The sequence below is a fragment of the Cebidichthys violaceus genome, unplaced genomic scaffold (genome assembly GCF_023349555.1).
Source record: "Cebidichthys violaceus isolate CVI_PGR_0920_01 unplaced genomic scaffold, fCebVio1.0.p SCAF_4, whole genome shotgun sequence".
Lineage (NCBI taxonomy): Eukaryota > Metazoa > Chordata > Actinopteri > Perciformes > Stichaeidae > Cebidichthys > Cebidichthys violaceus.
The window spans coordinates 9,781,630-9,803,297 of record NW_027176594.1 but is presented as its reverse complement, the minus strand read 5'-3'; the positions used below and the strand labels follow the sequence as shown (position 1 = coordinate 9,803,297).

General features: G+C 40.1%; 1 protein-coding gene across 4 annotated transcripts in view; it reads left to right on the top strand.

Moving 5' to 3' along the window:
• The window catches only part of tenm3 (teneurin transmembrane protein 3), a 336,797-nt gene that overhangs the window by 42,010 nt on the left and 273,119 nt on the right, over window positions 1-21,668 (top strand). For all 4 annotated transcript variants that reach the window (XM_068727440.1, XM_068727439.1, XM_068727438.1 and 1 more), the window contains exon 3: window positions 17,985-18,062. The gene's annotated coding sequence lies outside the window, so the exon portion shown is untranslated. The remainder of the gene's footprint in view (window positions 1-17,984; window positions 18,063-21,668) is intronic.

The window sequence follows — 21,668 nt, the reverse complement described above, 5'->3', positions numbered from 1 at the left end:
TTGCCAAAGTCAGTGGAGTGACAGATCACTTCGTTGTTAAACTGAACTTGGGCAAACAGCGTTTCCCGTGGCTTTAGTTGATGGATTTGGAGATATTTTTGAAAATGTGACTTTTGATTGAATATTATGCCAATTTGTTGCAATTGGTCCATTCAATTTCATCATGTAAGTAAATACCATACACAAAAAATAAAAAGATGTATTTGTTTGTGTTAATTGTAATTATTCATCAGTTTTTAACATTTAGTAAGAGACAGTAAATCCAGTAACCTGTTGACTTATCTGAAACTAAAACCTCCTGTAATTTGCCATTTAGTGCAATGTGTTAGGATGTTCCATTTTGCTTTCTTTGTTGTTTTTTGTGACAGAATATTTTTAACTTTGACAGACCATCAGGGGCCCATTTCAATCAAACCCCAAAGGGAGCACTCTGGTGTTGGTATCTTTAAGTAGCAACCATTCAGCCCTGAAGTGTAGTGACAGCTTGAACTGGGGGCTGTCAGCAACAACATTGTAGCCTTTTAGCCCAACGAAGCATAGTTGGAGCCCTGCTTTGGTTTTCATGGGTGGATAGATGGATGGAAGGATGATGGGTGATAGAAATGATGTGCAGTGAAATGCCAGCTGGGCTTACCCTAACCCTAACCCCTCCACATGTGTTCATAATGGTTCACTGCTAATGCTTTTTTCTGTCTCTCTGTAAGCATGGTCCCACTGAACATGTTTACAGGCTAACACATAATGTGTTCTGTATGAAGCATGTGAGGAAAGGTCCCTATTTGATAGTTTTGTCCTCGGAGATGAGGTGATCTGGTGTGGAACTGCTATAGCTTCTCCTCTTAAAAAAGCAAAGCAACTTTCAGTAGATTCAGATTTCACTTCTTTTGCCAGTCTAAAGTTTAGTTAGGACGAGGCATAAAATAAGATATAGCATTGACTCACTGAACAAAGTAGAATCTGCCCACTGCTCAGTTTTTTTCAAGCTGTTCCACTATTAAATTCATTGCGAGAGCGGCATGGCTGTGCAGCAAAAGCCCGGCAGGAATTCAACAGCTAGGCTATCATTCAGGAGATTTTCCCACAAGATGTATGCTCACGCACAAAATCCATTGAAACTGTCAATAGTCATTGTCAGATGCTCAAGAAAAGTGGATGCAGATGGTCTTCTATAAATGGTCCAACAAAAGACGTCACATCCTTATTGGCCATGATTTTGTATAGATTTGAGATCTCATGTCAAGTGACATGTACTTATAAACATGCAACACACACATCACATGCCCTTCAACCTGCTCTGCACCTCTCACAGAACAAAACAGAGAATAGGGAGCGGAGAGCAAGGCTTCACTTATCCTGCTACCTCAATTCGTAAGAAAAGAAAAAAAATCTTTGAGCTGTGATGCTTTGAGCTGCATCCTGGGACTTGATGCTCATTGAACCATATTAATGAGCTTGTCAGGTTGGAACCCACCTAAAGCAGGGCGCCAAAACTTTGGGTCCCAAGCCCTAATAAATGAATCATAGATCCACTGCAGATATTTGGAACCGACCCTATTCAGAGGAACAGTCTACTCACTCCTCTGCTCCTCTAATTAGCTCTCAGCTTCCCACTAGTACATCTTCATAGGCTCAAATTGCTCCGTTAGGGCTTGTCATCGGTCCCTGTGGTTTCGTGCAGGGAGGGACACACACAGATACACATCCATTCATCTGTGCACCCACAACTAACACTACACACATGCCACTGTAAAACTACATCAGTAGCAGAGGTAGTACAAGTCCTCCCACGAGTGTTTACCTTATATTCGTGCTACATAAAATGTGTGAGTACGTATAAATACTCTAGTCAAAATCTTGCTGTACGAGGGCAATAATGTTGACTGTTAAAAATGACTCAGTAGTTTTTCCCGTGGTGGACCAAATACTTCACTTGTGTCTTGTGTAACTGTTAACTAATTAGGTCCTGTCATACCTAAAGACTCAAGTAGATGTTACCAGCAGTGTTCTGATTTGCACAGGGTCGTAATTCGTCATTCAAGATTATCTTTTTTTCTCACTCTTTCAGTCTGCGTTTTCTTCCTTCTTCAATACCTTAACCTCAGCCCTGACCGTAATACTGGAGAAATAATTTGACTGACTTTTAGATTAAACCACCAAAATCAGGTAACAAATATTTTTTTAGTCAAGGACAGCCCACACACACCCTATCCCTCTGTACATTAATGGTGAATCTGATGATTCTCCTAATGAACAAAAACACTCTTAGAATACATTAAATGAATATCCTCCTTTCCAAAAGGTCATGAATAAGCTTCCCATACAGTAACGTAGTATTACCTTCCACTTCTGCCTTTACGTGACTTCATCATTAACCCTTAAGTGTCTCTATTGTTTATCACACAAGGTCGTGTTCAGAATACAAAAACAAATAACTTCATATTAATTTACAGCGGAGGGCTTTGAGCTCACAAGCCGAGCAGTGAACAATGAAGTTCTACTGTGGTGCTGTTGGGAGGGACATGCTGTGGTTGGCAATTGTAGTTGTAGTCCACCCAAGAGAGACTAAGAAACAGGTTCTGTCCCCAAGCCATCCGGAAGTCTGTCTGTCTTTTCACAGGTCCAACACATAAAGACAAACAATCACATCCACACCTACAGGCATTTGTATGTATACAGTGGAAACTTCTCACAGTGAGTTTCTTTCCTTCAGCTGTTTCAAGGATGGTGCTCTCCCCGTGCCTCCATCACAATCAGCCACGATGGTGTCTTGTTCTTTGAGTCGATTACACCAGGTAGTCTGAGAAACACCACGTTTCTGATGATGTTTTTCCCGTCATGATCTCAGTGTGCATGTAGCACCAGCCTCAGGTAGCCAGGCGGAAGCAGACAGGTTTTTCGTATTACCTGTAAATTAGATTGTTAGAAAATTTTGGCGTCCACAATGCCATCAACCGACTGCCAGATAACCTCAATTGACAACCAGATGAGGAGTGAAGGAATGAGGTGAGGCTTGAGAGTGTTGATGGAACTTGACTCTCAGCCTCTTACTCCTCCACACACTGTTATTCCTCCCTACTGTATTCTGGTTCATATAAGTAGCCCAGAATGTCTGATTCCAACATTACACTATGCCTAGCACTACACAAGAGTTTTGGCTACCTTCTTCGGCTTGTTGGGTTAATGTTTGCAAGAGCTAATAAATTGACATTGTTAGCTTATATCATGGATGTTTGCCCAAAGAGCAAGCGCCCTTGCGTTTCCTCCCAGCCCTCGGTCCAGCCTTGTTCTCAGGCTTATTCACATGAATGGCGGAAGCATTCCTTTTGCTATTTGAGCATTTTGTAATTTTTAGGACACATTACATTACAGTCATTTAGCAGATGCTTTTATCCAAAGCGACTTACAATAAGTGTATTCAACATAGGTATTCAAGAGAACTACTAGTTACCAGAAGTCATAAGTGCATCTCCTTTTTTAAACATCTAACAGCATCTAAGAGCATAAACCAGAGCAAAAGTACAGTGCAGAATCAAACTAGTATGAATACAATAAGTGCTGAGTGGAAGGCTCAGGGTAGCACTTCCTGATGATGTGGGTTTTCAGCCTGCGCCGGAAGATGGGCAGCGACTCTGCTGTCCTGACGTCAGTGGGAAGTTCATTCCACCACTGTAGGGCCAGGACAGAAGACAGCTGTGACCGGGTCGATCGGCCGCAGGAACCTCTGAGCGACGGGGCAACCAATCGCCCCAAGGCAGCAGAGCGAAGTGGTCGAGCGGGGGTGTAGGGCTTGACCATGGCCTGGAGATAGGAAGGAGCTGTTCCTTTCACTGCCCTGTAGGCTAGCACCAGAGTCTTAAACTGGATGCGAGCTTCTACAGGGAGCCAGTGTAGAGAACGGAGAACGGAAGTTGTGTGGGAGAACTTGGGGCGATTGAACACCAGACGAGCTGCGGCTTTTTGGACAAGCTCCAGAGGTCTGATGGCCGACGCCGGGGCTCCGGCGTGTAGAGAGTTGCAGTGGTCCAGGTGGGAGATGACAAGAGCCTGGATGAGAACCTGCGCCATCTCGTCAGTGAGGAAGGGACGAATCCCCCTGATGTTGTAGAGCAGGAATCTGCTGGAGCATGTAACCGATGCAATGTTTGCTGAGAATGACAGTTGGTCATCCAGGGTCACACCCAGATTCCCCGGGAGGAACAGTAGCTCGGTTTTGTCCAGGTTGAGCTTTAGGTGGTGTGTCGCCATCCACTTCGAGATGTCAGCCAAGCACGCAGCGATGCGTGCCTCCACTTGAGTGTCACTGGGGGAAAATGACAAGACCAGCTGGGTGTCATCGGCATAACAATGGTAAGCAAATTCATGCGAGCGACTAGGATCTACTGATTTAAGTTAGGGCTATTCAAGTGTTAGTATTGGCAAGTTCTTTTTTGTTTTTATGATCTGCTGATTTACAGATTTCTCTTTCCCACTGCAAGTCTATGGGAAAAATGTTTTTGGGCCCAATGGTATCACGTGACACACCCAAAGGTTGTAATTCCACGGTTTGGCCACTAGGTTAAATTTGCTTCAAAGCCTGGCAGGGCTTTCTGGGGGCTTTGTTTTAGACCACCTGGTGTCCCTCTGCTACACTCCCTAATATCCTAATATAGCAGCTAGCTGAGTATACTGACTCTATTGAATCATACATGTTTAACTGTGTTGTTCTTGTATGTTGTTGCAGACCATTTATGGAGTTGCGTATTTAACCATCTTGAGAGGGGAAGATACACACCCCCTTCTACCCACATTGTAATGATACAAAGCTGTTTGAAAATCTCTAATGTTTCCCTTTAAGGGACAGTGTGTAATCGCCACATCGATAAATCTTAGCACATGTTAGGGAATGGAAGTCAGTGAAGACATTGACAACATCTGTCTGGATTATCAAGTTGCTGGAGGTTGCTGATGCTACACTATATATCTACTCTTTTATCATGCTCTGTATGTGTAAAAAAGACAGAGAGAAACAAAGGGACGTGTGTGTGTGTGTGTGTGTGTGTGTGTGTGTGTGTGTGTGTGTGTGTGTGTCATAACTGCAGGCTCTGATCACAGATAACCTTCTTGGTGTCCGCTCACTGACTCTATCAAACACACTTCCAATATGTGTGTGTGTGTCTGTCCAGATGCTGAAACCAGATGCTTTCCTTCAGACTGCAGGCGCCTAAGCTAGTGACAGGGAGCAGACACACACAAGGTTATCGCACACAGACTCATCGTATATAATATCTCAGGTAGGCCAGGTCACATTTTGTGTCATATGATATATCATTGCTTTAATATGAATCAGCACTAACGGCCAAGTCCTTTAAGGTATTTAAAGTTTAAGTGAAACCAAAATGGCAACATAGATACGTTCAAATGTCAGCTCAGCAATGAGTTATGATTGTGTTATCACAATATCATCTTTTTTGCTCGGAGTAAGCTGTCCCAATCAGGCAAAGGCTCTGAAGTGCATAAATGACAAAGATAGAAATAGCTTTGTTCTGCTACTGGCCTCCCTCCCTCCTCACCTGTCTACCTATCTATGAACGCATCTCACAGGAATCTCAGCCTGGCTTCAGCTTTTTAAATGGCTGCCAGCCTTAGCATGCAGGCACACAACCTCATGCATCAAACACATACACACGCACAAGTATGCACAAACAAAAATATCCACATTCTTGCTGTCATGTTTCTGGAGACAAAAATTCACACACACACACACACACACACACACACACACACACACACACACACACACACACACAGTAAACCTGTAAAGTGAAGGTTTCATAAATAAATGATGTTGCTCAGTAATGGAACAGTGTGGTGTTGTTGTGGAAACAAGGCTGATGCTGCCATGACAACCTGAAGGGTCATGTGAGGTCATATGCAGCTGTTGCTCTGACGCCATTACATAGTCACCTCTCTCTGCACAGGTTGAGTGTATGTGAGTCAGTGTGTGGATTAGGCAGCATGTTTGTGTGTAGTACTTGTACACGCTTCTTTATAGCTGTGTGTGTATGTGTGTGTGTGTGTGTGTGTGTGTGTGTCTGTCTGTCTGTCTGTCTGTGTGTGTGGGGGTCAGAACAAAGTGAACATGGTAACCAAGGCAACTAAATCAAATGAAAAATGAAAGAAATTTAATCAAATGTAAGCAGCAGGTAGACAAACACTAGGATGCATGTTTTATAGTCAGTCAGGGCTGCAGTTGCAATATAATGTGCACTCAATACAATTTTAATAACTTAACAAAAATGAAGCATGTTCGAGCAATGACAGCAGGTTTCCAGTTTTACACCAAAATAACTGCAGCATTAGGGTTGGCGATATTGAAATGAAATTGCTTTAAGAAAAACTATAATATACATATATAAAAGCTGAAGATAGAGACGCACACATGTATAACTATCTATTGATTGGAGACGCACTAGTTGCAATACCCACAGTAGCCACAAACTGGCTACAATGCATAGGCATTAAGTTAGTTACTGTTAGTAACTGACCTCGTACAGTCTCCCCGCCGTTTGTTTAGCATTGCCTTTGCCAAAGCCCTAATGATTGAGGGTTGATTGCTCATCATGATAGTTTTGGTCCAGCTGCACTTTGTGGATGAAGTTGGTGGCAGACGTGCAATCTAACAGCACCATAAAATTGCCGAATATATCCACAATATACACGTGCTCACTCCAGGCATTTGAAATCAAGTCGGAAATCATTGCTCATTGATGAACAATTATAGCTGAGGTTTTTTTATACTTGACAATCACTGTCTATTATCATAATCAACTTCCACAAGGAGATGCCCCTTTGAACTAGCCTGAGAGACAAAGGGAGATACAAAGGAAGAAGAGTGTAGTTTTCTACTGACCCAACACAGAAATTAGAGGGATATGGGTTTTATGTGTTCTTTATGTCAATTAGACACAGAACATTTGGAAGTAGATCAAGAGCGAGTGTGTGTCTGTGTGTGTGTGTGTGTGTTGCCTTTGCTGTAATTTGTCATTAGACTGTACTGTTGAGTACTTTCCAAAAGTTCATTTATGTCATTTAATTGTCATGTCTATTAGCTTTGTATCAACGTGCCTTGTTCTCCTTCAGTTTCTACATCCCTCAAAAACAAAGGTGTGAATTGTTTAAACTTCATGTTGTATAAGCAAGCAGACACATCTGTAACAATATACTTTGTCAGACAAGACACAACTCAAAGTCTCTTCCCATCAGCAGCAGAGGGAGGAGGACAGAGGAGAGGATGAATGATGCCACAGGCTGTTATTCCGTTTACCCAGCCCAGTCTCCTTCCCAGGGCGTCAAATACCAACGTTCTGTCATGGCCCTCGGCGTCTAAATACCGACACACCAGGCACCCTTCAGCGTCTGTATGAGATGCACTGGGCTTTCAAGTAACTTCAATGTAAACCCATCCGCGGCAATATTAGATGCTCAGAGCAACGGCTCCAGATGTCAGTGAGGTAGTCTAAAGAAAGCCCATGTAGGGAGGAGGTCGGGGTGGATGGATGGGTCAAACACAGTACCGCTGTCTGTATTAAGTTAGTGTTAAAGTTACTGAAGAACTTAACTTACCACGTACGTAATGTAGGCTATATAACTGAAGTTACAAAACAAACATACTTATTTTAACCTAAACTGGGGTCTTTTACTAAACCTAATCAAGTAGGCTAGTTTTGTTGCCGAAACCAAAGCGATGCCAAGGGGTACACTGTACGTTAAAAAGTGACGTTGTGATCTAGCATCCGATGTGATGAGTTGGGAATGAGGATAGGTTGGTTTATTGTAAAAGGTCTTTCTGAACAGTGGAGTTTGAAGGCTTTGGTCAACCATTAATTCCAAGGGTTTGTTTTGAAGAGCTCCAGATTGTCCAGATTTCCAGATTGGAAAAGTCCAAATTTATTAAAAAAAGATAGATGTAATCATTTCTAAATTACACATATTTTTATTTAACTAAATGTTCTGCTTCAATTTATATTTCTTGGTGTAGCATTTCAAACTATCACATGTCACGGAGGAAAAGAAAACAAAAGAAAAGCACCTGTATTAACAGGGTGGCCAGGAATCTAACATCACTATAAATTATATTTATGTAACCACAAAATCAGAATACACTCTCTTATCATATATAAATATCATATTTTATTTCACTTATCTACACAATTATCTTCTTGTGCCGTATGTTGATGTATAAAGTATAATTTATTCTACTCTATAAGAATACATCTTCAATAACACATTCATTTATTGCAATACACAAATGTAATTATAGATCTTCTCATGGCCTAGATGGGGCAGTGAGTTCTGATTTTATGTGAACATGTTCATCGCCAGATTGAGAAAGCCTGGGTTGACTCGCTGCTATCCAGTTTTGTAGGACCGCTTAGCATGATCGCTTTTGTTAGTGGTTAGTTAATCCAGACAACAAAAACATACCCTGGGTATGTTAAAACTTGCTTCGTAGTGCAGGCCTCTGGATTTTGTGAAGCTCCTTCTCTATGGAGCCAAATCCAAGCCAATAGTTTTGATCATTTGCAAAACTAAATTGAAACTGAAATTTAAAATTTTGGTCTTCAACTTTGAAAAATGTATTCAAACTAAAAATAAGTGAAGGAAAATGTTTTTGGGGTTAAACATAACTTTGATTCAGTTCTGTAACTGTTTTGAATAAAATATTTATTTTAATTTATCGAGAATTATGACTCAATACTTTCTATACAACATATTCATGTGATTGGAAGTAAAAAAATTGACGCCAGTGACCAAGTTCTGTTTAACAAGCTTTTTTTAGTTGGCACGAATCGCAGTCCAAGAGCAGTAAACTATGCCAGATAGTGCCGTTTTACGCTTTAATTAATATCTGACGCTTCGCACTTCATGCCCTCGTCTCCGTGTTGACCGTGTTACGCGTTCTTAAGTCAGAGCCCCGCTAGAGCAGCGCCATCGGAGGGGGTGCCTCAGAGGTTGGGTGGGTTTCGGCCAGGACCCTCCTCCGCCCAGGGGAATTTAAGCATTGTACTAAGTGGAGGAAACTAACCAGGATTCCCTCAGTAGCAGCGAGCGAAGAGGGAAGAGCCCAGCGCCGGATCCCCGGCCACGTGCTTTACAGTGCCCCGCTTCCCGGGGCCGTGGACTAAGTGCTCGCTGCGCCCTCTTTCCGGGGACCCCTCCTCCCGGCACAACGGTCCTCAGTGCGCCTTAACCGCATTGCGTCGCCAGGGCGGGGATCGGCTCACGAAAATAGGCATCAGGGGTTGGCGGCAACCGACCCAAAATAGGGTGAGCTATGCCTGGGGAAACTCTGGGGGAGGCTCGTAGCGGTCCTGACGTGCGTATCGGTCGTCCAACCTGGGTATAGGGGCAGAAGACTAATCGAAGCAGTAGCTCGTTCCCTTGAAGTTTCCTTCAGGATAGCTGGTGCCATCTTGCAGTTTTTTTTCTCTCACTGCATTCACGTGAATATGTTGTATAAAGTATTGAGTCGTAAATCTCGCGGTACCTACGTTTCCTGAAGGCAACGTGGTTGAGGAAGGTCCTCAGCCTTCTTTGTTATGCTGTCACTCATGATTACACGCCCCTCTCAGTTGATGCCACGCCCCCCACGCCAGATCAGGGCCCAAAGTCTGAAAGTGAAAAAATACGATATGAAAGTGAAAAAAAGATTTGCAAGTGAAAAAAAAGATTTGAAACCAAAACAACTTTAATATCAAAATACATATTAAGTGAAAAATTAAACAATTCCAGAACTGAATCAAAGTTATATTTAACCCCAAAGTTTTCACCAAACTTTTGATGAATGATGAAGTGATGACATTTTGAACAGACATGCATGTAAACTGCGACTTGACTGGTTGGCGGGGGCATACAACTGCAATGCGGTAATTCTAGTTTGCTATTTAATCTATTATCAGTGTAAACAAATGGGAAACCTAAAATAAATACACATTAATAGTGGTCAAAAAATTCACAGTGAAACTTTCATGGCTTCCCTGGGTTTACTGTACAGTTTGAAAAAGATTAGTGGCCCCTCCCCTTTTGCTACTCAGCAAAGATGGTGACAGTCGAGGGTGAGAAGTGTCTTGTATCCCACACAAGAGCACCATTCAGCCCTAGCTGATATCACTGGTGTGCTTTTTAATGATAAGAGAGTGTACTGACCTTTCTTTCTTTGATTGCATTATCTCTCTCTATCATAAGCATCTTACATGCTCACATTATAGGGATATTTATTTTACAATTGAAATTCTGCAGCTTCCAGGGCAGCTGGTGCAGTCTCCCTCCTGCCCAAATGTGTTGCATTATTTACCATTTTCTTTGAGTTGTTTGAGTCTCCTATACTGTGTGAGTCAAAGCATGCAGCAAAGGTTAGCCAGCTGATATCTCATAGAAGAGATGATATTCATCAAAGGGTCAAATGGCATCATTATAACTTTACTGTTTGTCGGTTGTATTTGATTGAGAAGATGATGTGTTTCAATTTACCATCTCATTATGTAAAGAGTTTTGTTTTCCATAGACATCACTAGCTTTGATTATGTGTAGGGTGTGTTCTTGTTTGTTTTCCTTCTCTTTTGATTGGTCATTAACCCTGAAACCAATCACGAGAGAAAACCAAACTTTTTAATAACCATGTTTATATGCATATAAAGTATCCCACATCGCCAACTGTTATCTAGAATAAAGCAATATTTTTATGAAAACTTCCACATAATCTACAATTCATCTTAATGTCCCGATTACATTTAAACTGCAACATATTGCATGCGTTAGTATTTAATCACGCAAAAAGGCAAAAACAATTATAGAGAATTATGTCTATTTGTTTTCATTAATTAAGGCTTCCTAAAATGCATTTAATGCTACACTGTTTTTACGTAAAAAATGCCATCAGGTATACACATCACATTTAAAACACAGTTTTAAAGATATAACTACGGCACATTGTACAACCAAGTCAATAAAATGCTCCGCATAATGCCACATAATTAATGTTGCTAAACGATTGGTTAGGCTTAGGCAAAAAAACAACTTGGTTAAAGTTAGAAAAAAGATAGTTTGTGTTAAAATAATAATATAACAACATAGTGTAACAATGTAATGTTGCAACGTAACTACAATACATACAGTAAATAATAACCTAACTGCATCAATGCAATCATGTCAATTTAGGCAACATAATTTTCCTGGTCCAGATATTATGCACATTGTCATATGGTCTACCTAACTTAGCTATTGAATTCCTGCCCTATTTACCTACCACCTATGATTTACGTCTCCATGGATAATATTGCAGCAACAAAGAACGGCCATGGGGAAAGCTCCAAGACTTGACCAACCAATGGTGTAACTTCACCACTCACTCTGACCAATGGTGTAACTTCACCACTCACTCTGACCAATGGTGTAACTTCATCATTCACTCTGACCAATGGTGTAACTTCATCACTCACTCTGACCAATGGTGTAACTTCACCACTCACTCTGACCAATGGTGTAAATTCATCACTCATTCTGACCAATGGTGTAACTTCACCACTCACTCTGACCAATGGTGTAACTTCACCACTCACTCTGATCACCACTCACTCTGACCAATGGTGTAACTTCATCACTCATTCTGACCAATGGTGTAACTTCACCACTCACTCTGACCAATGGTGTAACTTCACCACTCACTCTGATCACCACTCACTCTGACCAATGGTGTAACTTCATCACTCATTCTGACCAATGGTGTAACTTCACCACTCACTCTGACCAATGGTGTAACTTCATCACTCATTCTGACCAATGGTGTAGCTTCACCACTCACTCTGACCAATGGTGTAACTTCATCACTCATTCTGACCAATGGTGTAACTTCATCACTCACTCTGACCAATGGTGTAACTTCACCACTCACTCTGATCACCACTCACTCTGACCAATGGTGTAACTTCATCACTCATTCTGACCAATGGTGTAACTTCACCACTCACTCTGACCAATGGTGTAACTTCATCACTCACTCTGACCAATGGTGTAACTTCACCACTCACTCTGACCAATGGTGTAACTTCATCACTCACTCTGACCAATGATGTAACTTCATCATTCAGTCAGTTAATAGGGCTGGTCCCATGGTTGTGGTCCATCCGAAAAGGAGAATAAACAAGCCATAAACAAAGTACTCCTATATCAGCCAGAGATAAAGACAAAATGATGTAAAGCAAACAGAAGGGAAAACTTCACTTGGATGGATTGCTGTGGATGCTAGATTCAGACAAAAACTTTACTGTCAGATCATGAAAGACCTCAAAGAACAAGGTGGGATGCTGTTTGAAACTGATACAACTCACTCATTAATGTACATTCAGCATAGAAAAAACCCCACAGATCAGCAGGAACTATGGAGGGACGGACAGATGGATGGATAGATAGTTGGAAGATGAAGAAGAAGACATAAAGTGGGAGGGGGTGTGGAAGCAATTCCTTGCACACCTCTCAGTCATAAATATGGAAAAGGAACAGCGTGGCTCAGCCAGCCCTCCCACGAGCAGAATGTTATCCTGCTTCCTTGGCACAGTGAAAAAGCTGCTAGCTAAGTAAGATACAGAACACTGATGAACAGACGAATGGATTTACTGACAGTGAGATGTATAGGCAAATACGTGCATGAATAATTGTGGTGGATAAAACTACATATACAATCAGAACAAATGAACAACCAAGACAATGTTAGACACTTGAATTTGTGTAGTTTGTGTTTGGATGTCCTCTTTCAAAGTGAACTACAAATAAGTGATAATAGGCAACATCTTGACACAACTGAAATTGTCTGTCTATGAGATAACATACAACTGTATAAGAGTTGAGCAAACTTTAGCAACAAATGTCACAGGAGGTTTGATGAAGTTTCTTTCTTTTTTTTGCTAACCCCTTCCTGACATTATATCAAGCGATATAGTAACTAGCCAGCTATAGTGGCTAGTTAATACTGAAGTGCAGCAATGGGTCATCAGAATGTTTCTTTGGGACATGGACACCGGAACATGGCGGCCATGTATGATGGTTGTCTTTCCAAAATGATGAGCATTAATGTTCTGCTGGAACAGCCTCCCCTCTTGTGGTTTCAACCTTTACACCAGATGTTGGAACCTGGCTGCAGGGATTTGCTCTTATTTGGTCACAAGAGCATTAGTGAGGTCAGCCACTGATGCTGGCTGTGTGCAGGCCAGTCTGGGAATCCTATTTCTTTATGGACCTGACTTTGTGCGCGAGGACATTGTCATTGTCTTTATAAATGTGGAAACAAAATTGTATCTTAAATATCATCATGTGTATATATGTATAGTATTAATATCTAATTTATTTTTTTTTTGGAATTAACTATATTAGAATTATATCTACTGTGTATAGACAGAAAAGCTTGACTTGACTTCCCTGTTGTGGAGTGCTGAAGTGCAGTTAGATAGTTGTGAGCAGAAATGAATAGACAGATGGACTTTTATTTTGGCTGCAGTGTAGACGAGCTGTAAGGTGATGCAGGTGTCATATGTTAAAGAGGTGGGGAGGTGACAGGGTGACATGTGTCTCATTATCACTCCAGCAGTGCCAACCAAATGCTCTTTAGACCTCCTCTCTTCTCTTGTCAATTCATCTTTATTTATTTTTTTGTGATAATAATTATCTCTGTGAATAAAAAAGTTGCAAAATAGAGGAAGCTGCCTCTCTCATATTTTCAGGTCATGTCTGGCTAGAGAGTCCATCTGACCAAAGAGTCCAGGTCATGTCTGACCAAAGAGTCCAGGTCATGTCTGACCAAAGAGTCCATCTGACCAAAGAGTCCAGGTTATGTCTGACCAAAGAGTCCAGGTCATGTCTGACCAAAGAGTCCATCTGACCAAAGAGTCCAGGTCATGTCTGACCAAAGAGTCCAGGTCATGTCTGACCAAAGAGTCCATCTGACCAAAGAGTCCAGGTTATGTCTGACCAAAGAGTCCAGGTCATGTCTGACCAAAGAGTCCATCTGACCAAAGAGTCCAGGTCATGTCTGACCAAAGAGTCCAGGTCATGTCTGACCAAAGAGTCCATCTGACCAAAGAGTCCAGGTTATGTCTGACCAAAGAGTCCAGGTCATGTCTGACCAACAGTTCAAAACCTAAAGATACAAACAAAAGCAAACAGCAAATAATTATTTAGTTTTTTCTTATGTAGTATTAAGGGACTACAATTGCATGTCTCCGTGCAAACCTTTGTTGTACAATGACAGTTAATTGACGATGTTGTTGGATTTTTCAGTGGATGAAATTACTGATTGTTTTTGTACTATATATTGGTATGCTTATGTGAAGTTCTGTGATTAGATTCAACATAAGGTGTACAACAGACCAAAGACAGTCAGCTCATGGTGAACATGTGAATGCAAATGTTCTCGCTTGTGCGAGGGAGTCCTGTGACAGACTGGAAATCTGTTGGCATTTCCTTACCTTTTGCCACAGTGGACATGGAATCTGTAACATTGCTGTCTTCATCTATCTGTTGAGATATATACCAATAAGGTTTGATAATGACTCTCTCCATTTACAATGTGTCTGTTAAGGATAGAGCCACAATTTATGCATGATTGCATGATTTGAATCTAAAGCCCTTTCGTCTCTTCATTGCGGTAGCAGCACTGCTGGAGAACAGCAGTGAGTTGCAAAATAATGATACCAAAAGACGAGTGTAGAGTGTTCTCAGTTTTCTCATATGCGGCATCAGCAAGCAGTTGGCATGAATCAAAGTTGAACACTTTGAGGAGATGAACAAGATTTTCTAAGGGGTTTTGTCTTTTGACTCGTACTGCCAGGGGACAAAATACATGCAGTGTCAACCCCAAGGCAGCGCGCAAAACGCGTCACTCTCATTGAAAACACCCAGCTGCTAAAACGCGTTCTGAAAGGCAGAAATAAATGAAAAGAAACGTATCCTAATGCATTTGGGTTTTTGTCTGCTGTACCAAACACACAAAACGGTTGCTCCAGAACCTTTGACTTCTGTGTACTGTTACACCCCTTATCACAGGACAAGACCAGACACAGATGTATGTCTCTCTATAACATCTGTATTTATCCCTGTTTATCTGATTATGTGATAATGTGCATTCAACCTAAGCCATATTGAAAGTGAAACTAGCAACAACTTGAGTTCTTTCCCAAACATAAAATGTAAATTAATCTTAGTAAGATTGTCTAAAGGACTTATTGATCATTTGTTATTTTGATCGATCATGGTCTAGCTGCTGGTCAGATGTTTGTCAGACATGCATGACACAAACTGCATTTCTTTAATCTTTAAACAGAAATAGTAACTCAGATTTGAACCCTCCTCACAAACATGTGTTGTATGCATATTAACAGTATTCAGAATGTATTTCATGATCCCTTTCATTTGGCTGGTGGTGCCCTGCTGATATTACGCTTTGTGGCTTTTGTGAAAGAGTTGGCTTTTCCATGTGAAGAGTGGTTATGGGGTAAATAGTTGTTTATTCATCGTCATGGAGTAGATTTGGCTGTTGACGTGAATTAGTGAGTAAATATGAATATCTCCCTGCACTCTAAAAGCTCTTCTACTGATTAGTGAGAGAGTAGGGGAGAGGTACTGTGGGGGGGGGATTTGTTTATCCAACACTTCTCCCTCAAATCTGATTAGCTCAATGTCACATTGAAGAGTTGGACCTCTCATGTCTCTAATGTGTGTGTGTTGTCCTCCATGCTAGCGTTTTGCTTGTGTGAGTTTTAATTTGATCACTGTAAAAAGTTGCTTTATCTCTCTCACTCTTGTGTCTTTCTCTCTCTGTCAGCCACACCCTGTCGTCTCTCTCGTTGGTCTAAACAGCATCACACTAATCCTGGTGGGAGAATGGCCGTTTTACTCTGCTGTGGTGAAACACACTCTCCATCTACTCATATGTATTTAACCTTGGCATAGACAAGTGCTCTCAGACTCAGGCATCGTAGAAATTCATGAACAAATTAAATATTCATCCACATTTATTAGTGAACTTACAAAGAGGAAGCTGGACACAGACCACTTTTGAATGCAAGGCTCCTTTACTCATTTTGGTATTCCCATTTCCTCGTCCTCCTCACATTTTTTTCTTTATTTCATCAGAAGTGATTGTTTAAGGGTTAAAACAAATGAGACAGTGTGGAAAAATTATTCTTTGATGACTTCACAGGAAATGGGATGTTTTCTTCAGGAAAATATTTTTTAAAAACACAGGTCATGTTATATTGAGTTTGGCTTGAACAAGCAAATTCCTCAAGAATTCATGGAGGGTCATGTCTGTGATGCACTATAAACATAATTATGATGTGTTGTAATCTTATTATGGCCCTGTATAATTATAGGCAAAAGCACACATTTATTAGTGCTGGGCAACGATTAAAATTTGCAATCGTGGTTAATCGCATGATTTTCTGCAATTAATCTCCTGTCTTTTAAAAATGATTTTAAAAGTAGTGCTTTATCAACAAAAGTGCAATAACATTTGGTTTGCAAACACTTTAAACAAATAAGGTTCTTTTTAACAGCAGTATTCTCTTCACACAGTAGCAGTTAAAATACAGTTATGATTCTGATAATAGATATTCAGCCGGTGTTCACAACTGTATTTTCATGTGTATAGAAGAGAAGGAAGAGGCGCCACACATATGCAGCTGTTCACAGCTCTCTGCCCGGTTCTTGTGATAAAAATGTCCGGTTAATAATAATAATAATAAAACTGTGTTGATGCACGATAAAATAATTGTCGGCGTTAATTAATTAACGCAATAATAACACGTTAACTTGCCCAGCCCTAGTATATATATATATATATATATATATATATATATATATATATATATATATATATATATAGGTGGCAATTTGTGCGGGGGTTATGTGCTGATAAGAGTGCTTATATCTATAATGACAGTATCATTATAGATACAAGCACAATAAGCAAATTATGATTATCTAAAAAGTGTTAACATTTATATTTCTAGCAAAGTCATTTATTGTTTCCAATGTTTCAATGATATACTTCACCTGCAATCTGCACAATTTCCAGTGAGCAGTGTTTCTTTGTTCACAAGCTCTTGCTAATACTGTAAGAACAGTTCAATGAACCCACAACTCCCCCTATTGATCCTGTTTGTAGGATTTACTTTAATTATTAGTGTTGAGTATCAAGAAGCAATTGTGTGATTATGATGAGATTCTTTTCTCCTGTCTTTCAAGCTTCACTAAAAGAAGTACCGCTATAATCTTCATCACTGTTTACGCCAATAATGTAACTGTAATGAATAGTTCAACGCATCATTCATTATGTTGACATTCAAATGTAAATCAAATGCTGCACTGTTTTTTTGTTTTGGCATGTCTATTATTTCTGTTTAAACCTGCTATTTCTGCAAAGTGGCTGATAAAGATCAGGTTTCTCTAATACTATTGCTATTATACTAATTAATAGGGTGGGGGGAAAAACCAAGATTATTCTAAGATTGTGAATTTATTTTTGAAAATATGTTTTCATACAAAATAAACTAGATATTGCAATTGAATTGCATTATAATAATTGTTGGCATTTAGCTTTCTAAAAACAGTATTTTTCACTTTGCTCTTCCGCTGCGGCACACAGAGAGGCACACCTGTGGTAACGCGGCACTGAAAATACTTAAATTGATTTTTATCATTATTATTATTATTTATATGTATTTATTTGTTTAATCTAGCCCTGGTGAAGATAGCACCTTTGTCTATTGGCAAACCTCTGCTAATAACCCCCAATAGAAAGGGAGAGAGAAGGCAGGCAAAAAAACAACAAAGATTAATATATATATATATATATATATATATATATATATATAATATATTAATATATATAAAAGAATTGTTATGGTCAGTTATTATTTCTGATTTTATACATTTCCTTGTCTTTCTGTCCTTAGTTTTGCAAGCACAGAAGGGAATGACACAAGTTGGCAGTGGACCAGTGCCAGTCAACTGCTAGACCCTTCAACAAGTTGGTAGGTGGCCCTCGAGGCCTCTCACTGTCTCTCCATCTGTGTCTCTTGTGTTTCTCACTGGATCACTGCTTGGCATTGTCTATCTGCCTTTCAGTTATTCCCTATACAATATATTCTGCTGCCTATCCTGTTCATTCTTGTTGAAATTGTTTTCGGCTCCTCTCTCTAAATCTCCTGTTAAAGAGTGAGAAGATTAGCACCAATTTGCCTTGATTAGGCTATTCTTCTTGCAGTTGGAGAGGAAAAAAGACAAAAACCCGCTCTGCAATTTGAACATGTGCAGGGAACAAGTGATTGTGATCAATAAAAAATGAGATGGGTGAAAAAAAATGAAAAAAAATGAAGGAATGAATTGCCAATTTCTGTTCTTGTCAAGTGTTTTTGGAAGGCAGCTCTTGAGGAAAAGCTGTTTCCGCTGAAGGACTCTGACAGCAGTGTGTGTGTGTGTCTGAGGGGATGGGGGGGCTCTGCATTCAACAGAGCCTGATTAGCAGACTTTTTTTTGACTTTGCAATAGTAAATGTGAGATTACAAAATTGTTGTTCTTTTATAATAAATGATGATGTGTGTGACTATGGTTCCAGTTGTTAAACCTACAATGTTGGCAGAAATCTTTTCAAAATACTGAATGCCAAATGCTCTAGTCCTTTTGACAATACTAAGAATATGATAGGATTCCTATTCATTTTGACAGATTTATATGGTGGGCATCACTGACTCTTTGAGATGAAGAGACTGCTGTCATTTTTCTGTTAAAGTGACATAACAGCACACTATTTCATTACTATTTCATTGCTGTGGGGCTGCAGGGAGTCCAGTCTATTATGAACATAGTTATCAGGAGGCCAACTGAGCCAGTCAGAGGGACACAGATTGTTTTTTTTTTCATGTACAAGGATAATATCTAATCTCCAAATGTGTACACATTAAAGTTATCACTGCACAAAGTCTCCACTACACACCCTTTGGAAAAAAGGGACCACTCAACAAGTTGATTCACTTTGGACTTCCCCGCTACAGTTTGCCAGCTGTTGGCTTTCTCAACACACACCTTTAACTTGCATGTCACGGCTGTGTTTGAATACAATTGAGCTAAAACACATTGAAGTTTTTCTATCATATCAAGTCACAGTGAGCATCACGTCCTCACCTGCTGTTTACATCTTGAGCACAGTGTGACCACCACTTTTGAAATGAAGGAACAATCTATCTTAGATAACTGATATTGTACACTAGGAGAGGAAGCACTGACGGCTGCCGTCCGTGCTACTACAACTGTTCTGTATAACTAAGGTTTACACTTTAATATCCATTGTAGCTGACTGTGTGCCGCCAGCAAATCTGTCAAAAAACACAGTGATAATCTATAAATGATGATCAGATTACAAGATCTGCCCATCCACTATTTTTAGTAGTTCTTCTGTTGGTTTTTAATTTATGGAAGCTGCTTATTCCACATATTTGTCAGTTGTGTCTAAACAAGACACACACACAGACACACAAGCAGACAGACTGAGAGAAGCTCTGCAGCAAACAGGCTTCTGCTCACGCAACAATTCACATAACTCGGCTGTACAGTAAGTCGCTACTCTACAGTGCATCTACGTTTTTATACTGGCTTTTATGGTCCTCTGGTCTTTATAGAAACATTGGTTATGTGATTATCTGCAGGTTTGGTTTTTTGGAAGGAGGCAGAAAAAGTACGTGATTGGGTCAGGGTTCCCACAGACCAGTGACCAATCATCAACAAGGAGCACTGGTGCAGACATTGATGTTTCAATTTTTGAGAGGCACACACTGGGTCCACATGATGCCCAGAATTTGTTTGGGGGGCATGTTTGTCTGCAGAGCCTACCACTAGAAGCCAGCTAAAATATACAACAAGTGAAGACAGGCCCAGAATGACCTCCCTTCACAGAAATGTCTGGAGGCCAAAATTCAAATAGATTTACTCGAAGAGCAGGAATACACACACAAACACACACATACTCACAGCTCATGTAAAAGCTTAGACAACACAAGCATTTAAATATAGAGTCCGAAAACAAGAGGAAAAGAGGTGCAGAATGGCAGTTTACAGTAATTAATGTCCAGTCAACTTTCAACATCTAGGGGTAGGGTAGCATTTAACACTGATCTATTCAAACTCTATGTCAACCTGTACTAATGACTTGATAAGACTGTCACACAGAAAAATAAGCATATTCATTTAGATGGTGTTGATATGTAACTTTTCATGAGTATATGATGCCTCATTGTACAGCAGACAGTTTATCTTGACAAGCAGCATGTGTTTGAATCACTTGAGCTCATTAAGCTGTGACCTCTCTCACTGCAACACTGCACATCATTCATGACAAAGTCTTACACTCAACATGTATCCAACATGCATACACACTTTTGATTGTACGAAGCCTTTTATGATGGCTGTAGCCATGGTGGTACAGTGGGTTTGATTCCCAGGTCTTCACACAGCTCATAGTTCCCTTTAGCTGGACAGGTAAACCCCAATTGTTTCAAATGTGTGAATATGAGAAATCAGAACTGTTATCATCAAGTATGTTACACATACAAGGAATTTGACTAGGTGAATGATGCATAACAATAAACACAGTGCAATACTATGAGACATAATTTAAAAAAAGAAAAATATTAAAATGTGCAATAAAATATGTTAAACAAACAAACAATTAATAGTAGAGTGGCAGTGACAGTAACAAATTGTCCCGGGGATGTAAGTGTCAGAGTGAAGATGTGAAAACAAATGTGAACTGCTTTTGGAGTGTTTGGTCAGCGAATGTGATGTAATGAGTACTTGAGCATTTAGTTACATTCACAGATGCATTTAGGATCAAATCAAATTCCTGTCTTTTCCTATAAAAGGTATTTTATCCACTCAGAAAGCAGAGTACTCAGGGGGGAAAGTAGATTGAAGTTCTTGTTGGTACTACTGCCCCAATCTCCATCGCTCTATATTGTTCTCCTTTAGGCATCCCTGAACACACACATTCCATTTATTGATTGAGCATTGTTCAGAAAGGAATTAGAAACATTTGAAATCAAGTAGCGGATTATTTATTGAAACAGTTGAAGTGCCACAGAATAATTTGTAAATGTTGACAAAAATCATAACAATTTGTTTTGTTTTAAATCAGAAGAAAATTACAACTAAAAAACAGCGGATCAGTTTATAAGCACTGTGTGTGTTACAGAAGGAACATATCTTGTTTGACCTGCTGTCTGTGTTGTTGGAGTGAAACTGAACAAAAATGTTACATCACGACTTATCTTGTCTGTCTTGACTTGAGATTTTTTTTGCAAGAAACGACTGAGTGCCAAAAATCCTAAGCACTTGATATCAGACGGAAGTTTGACGAAAACTAAACAGTCTTGGAAAGGCAGCAAAATCTGCAGGTCTGTGCTGGCCACAGACACACCGACACAGCATTTAGAGGCAATTAATAAGAATAACTAGAATGGCACACAATGATGCATTCACATTTCCCTCATTGGGAAGGTGTTCTACGGACTTTAAAGTTACTAAAAACAAAATGTGTTGTATTTTATTTTTTAGCTGTTTTGAGTCGTCCAGACTTGAGGGGGCGT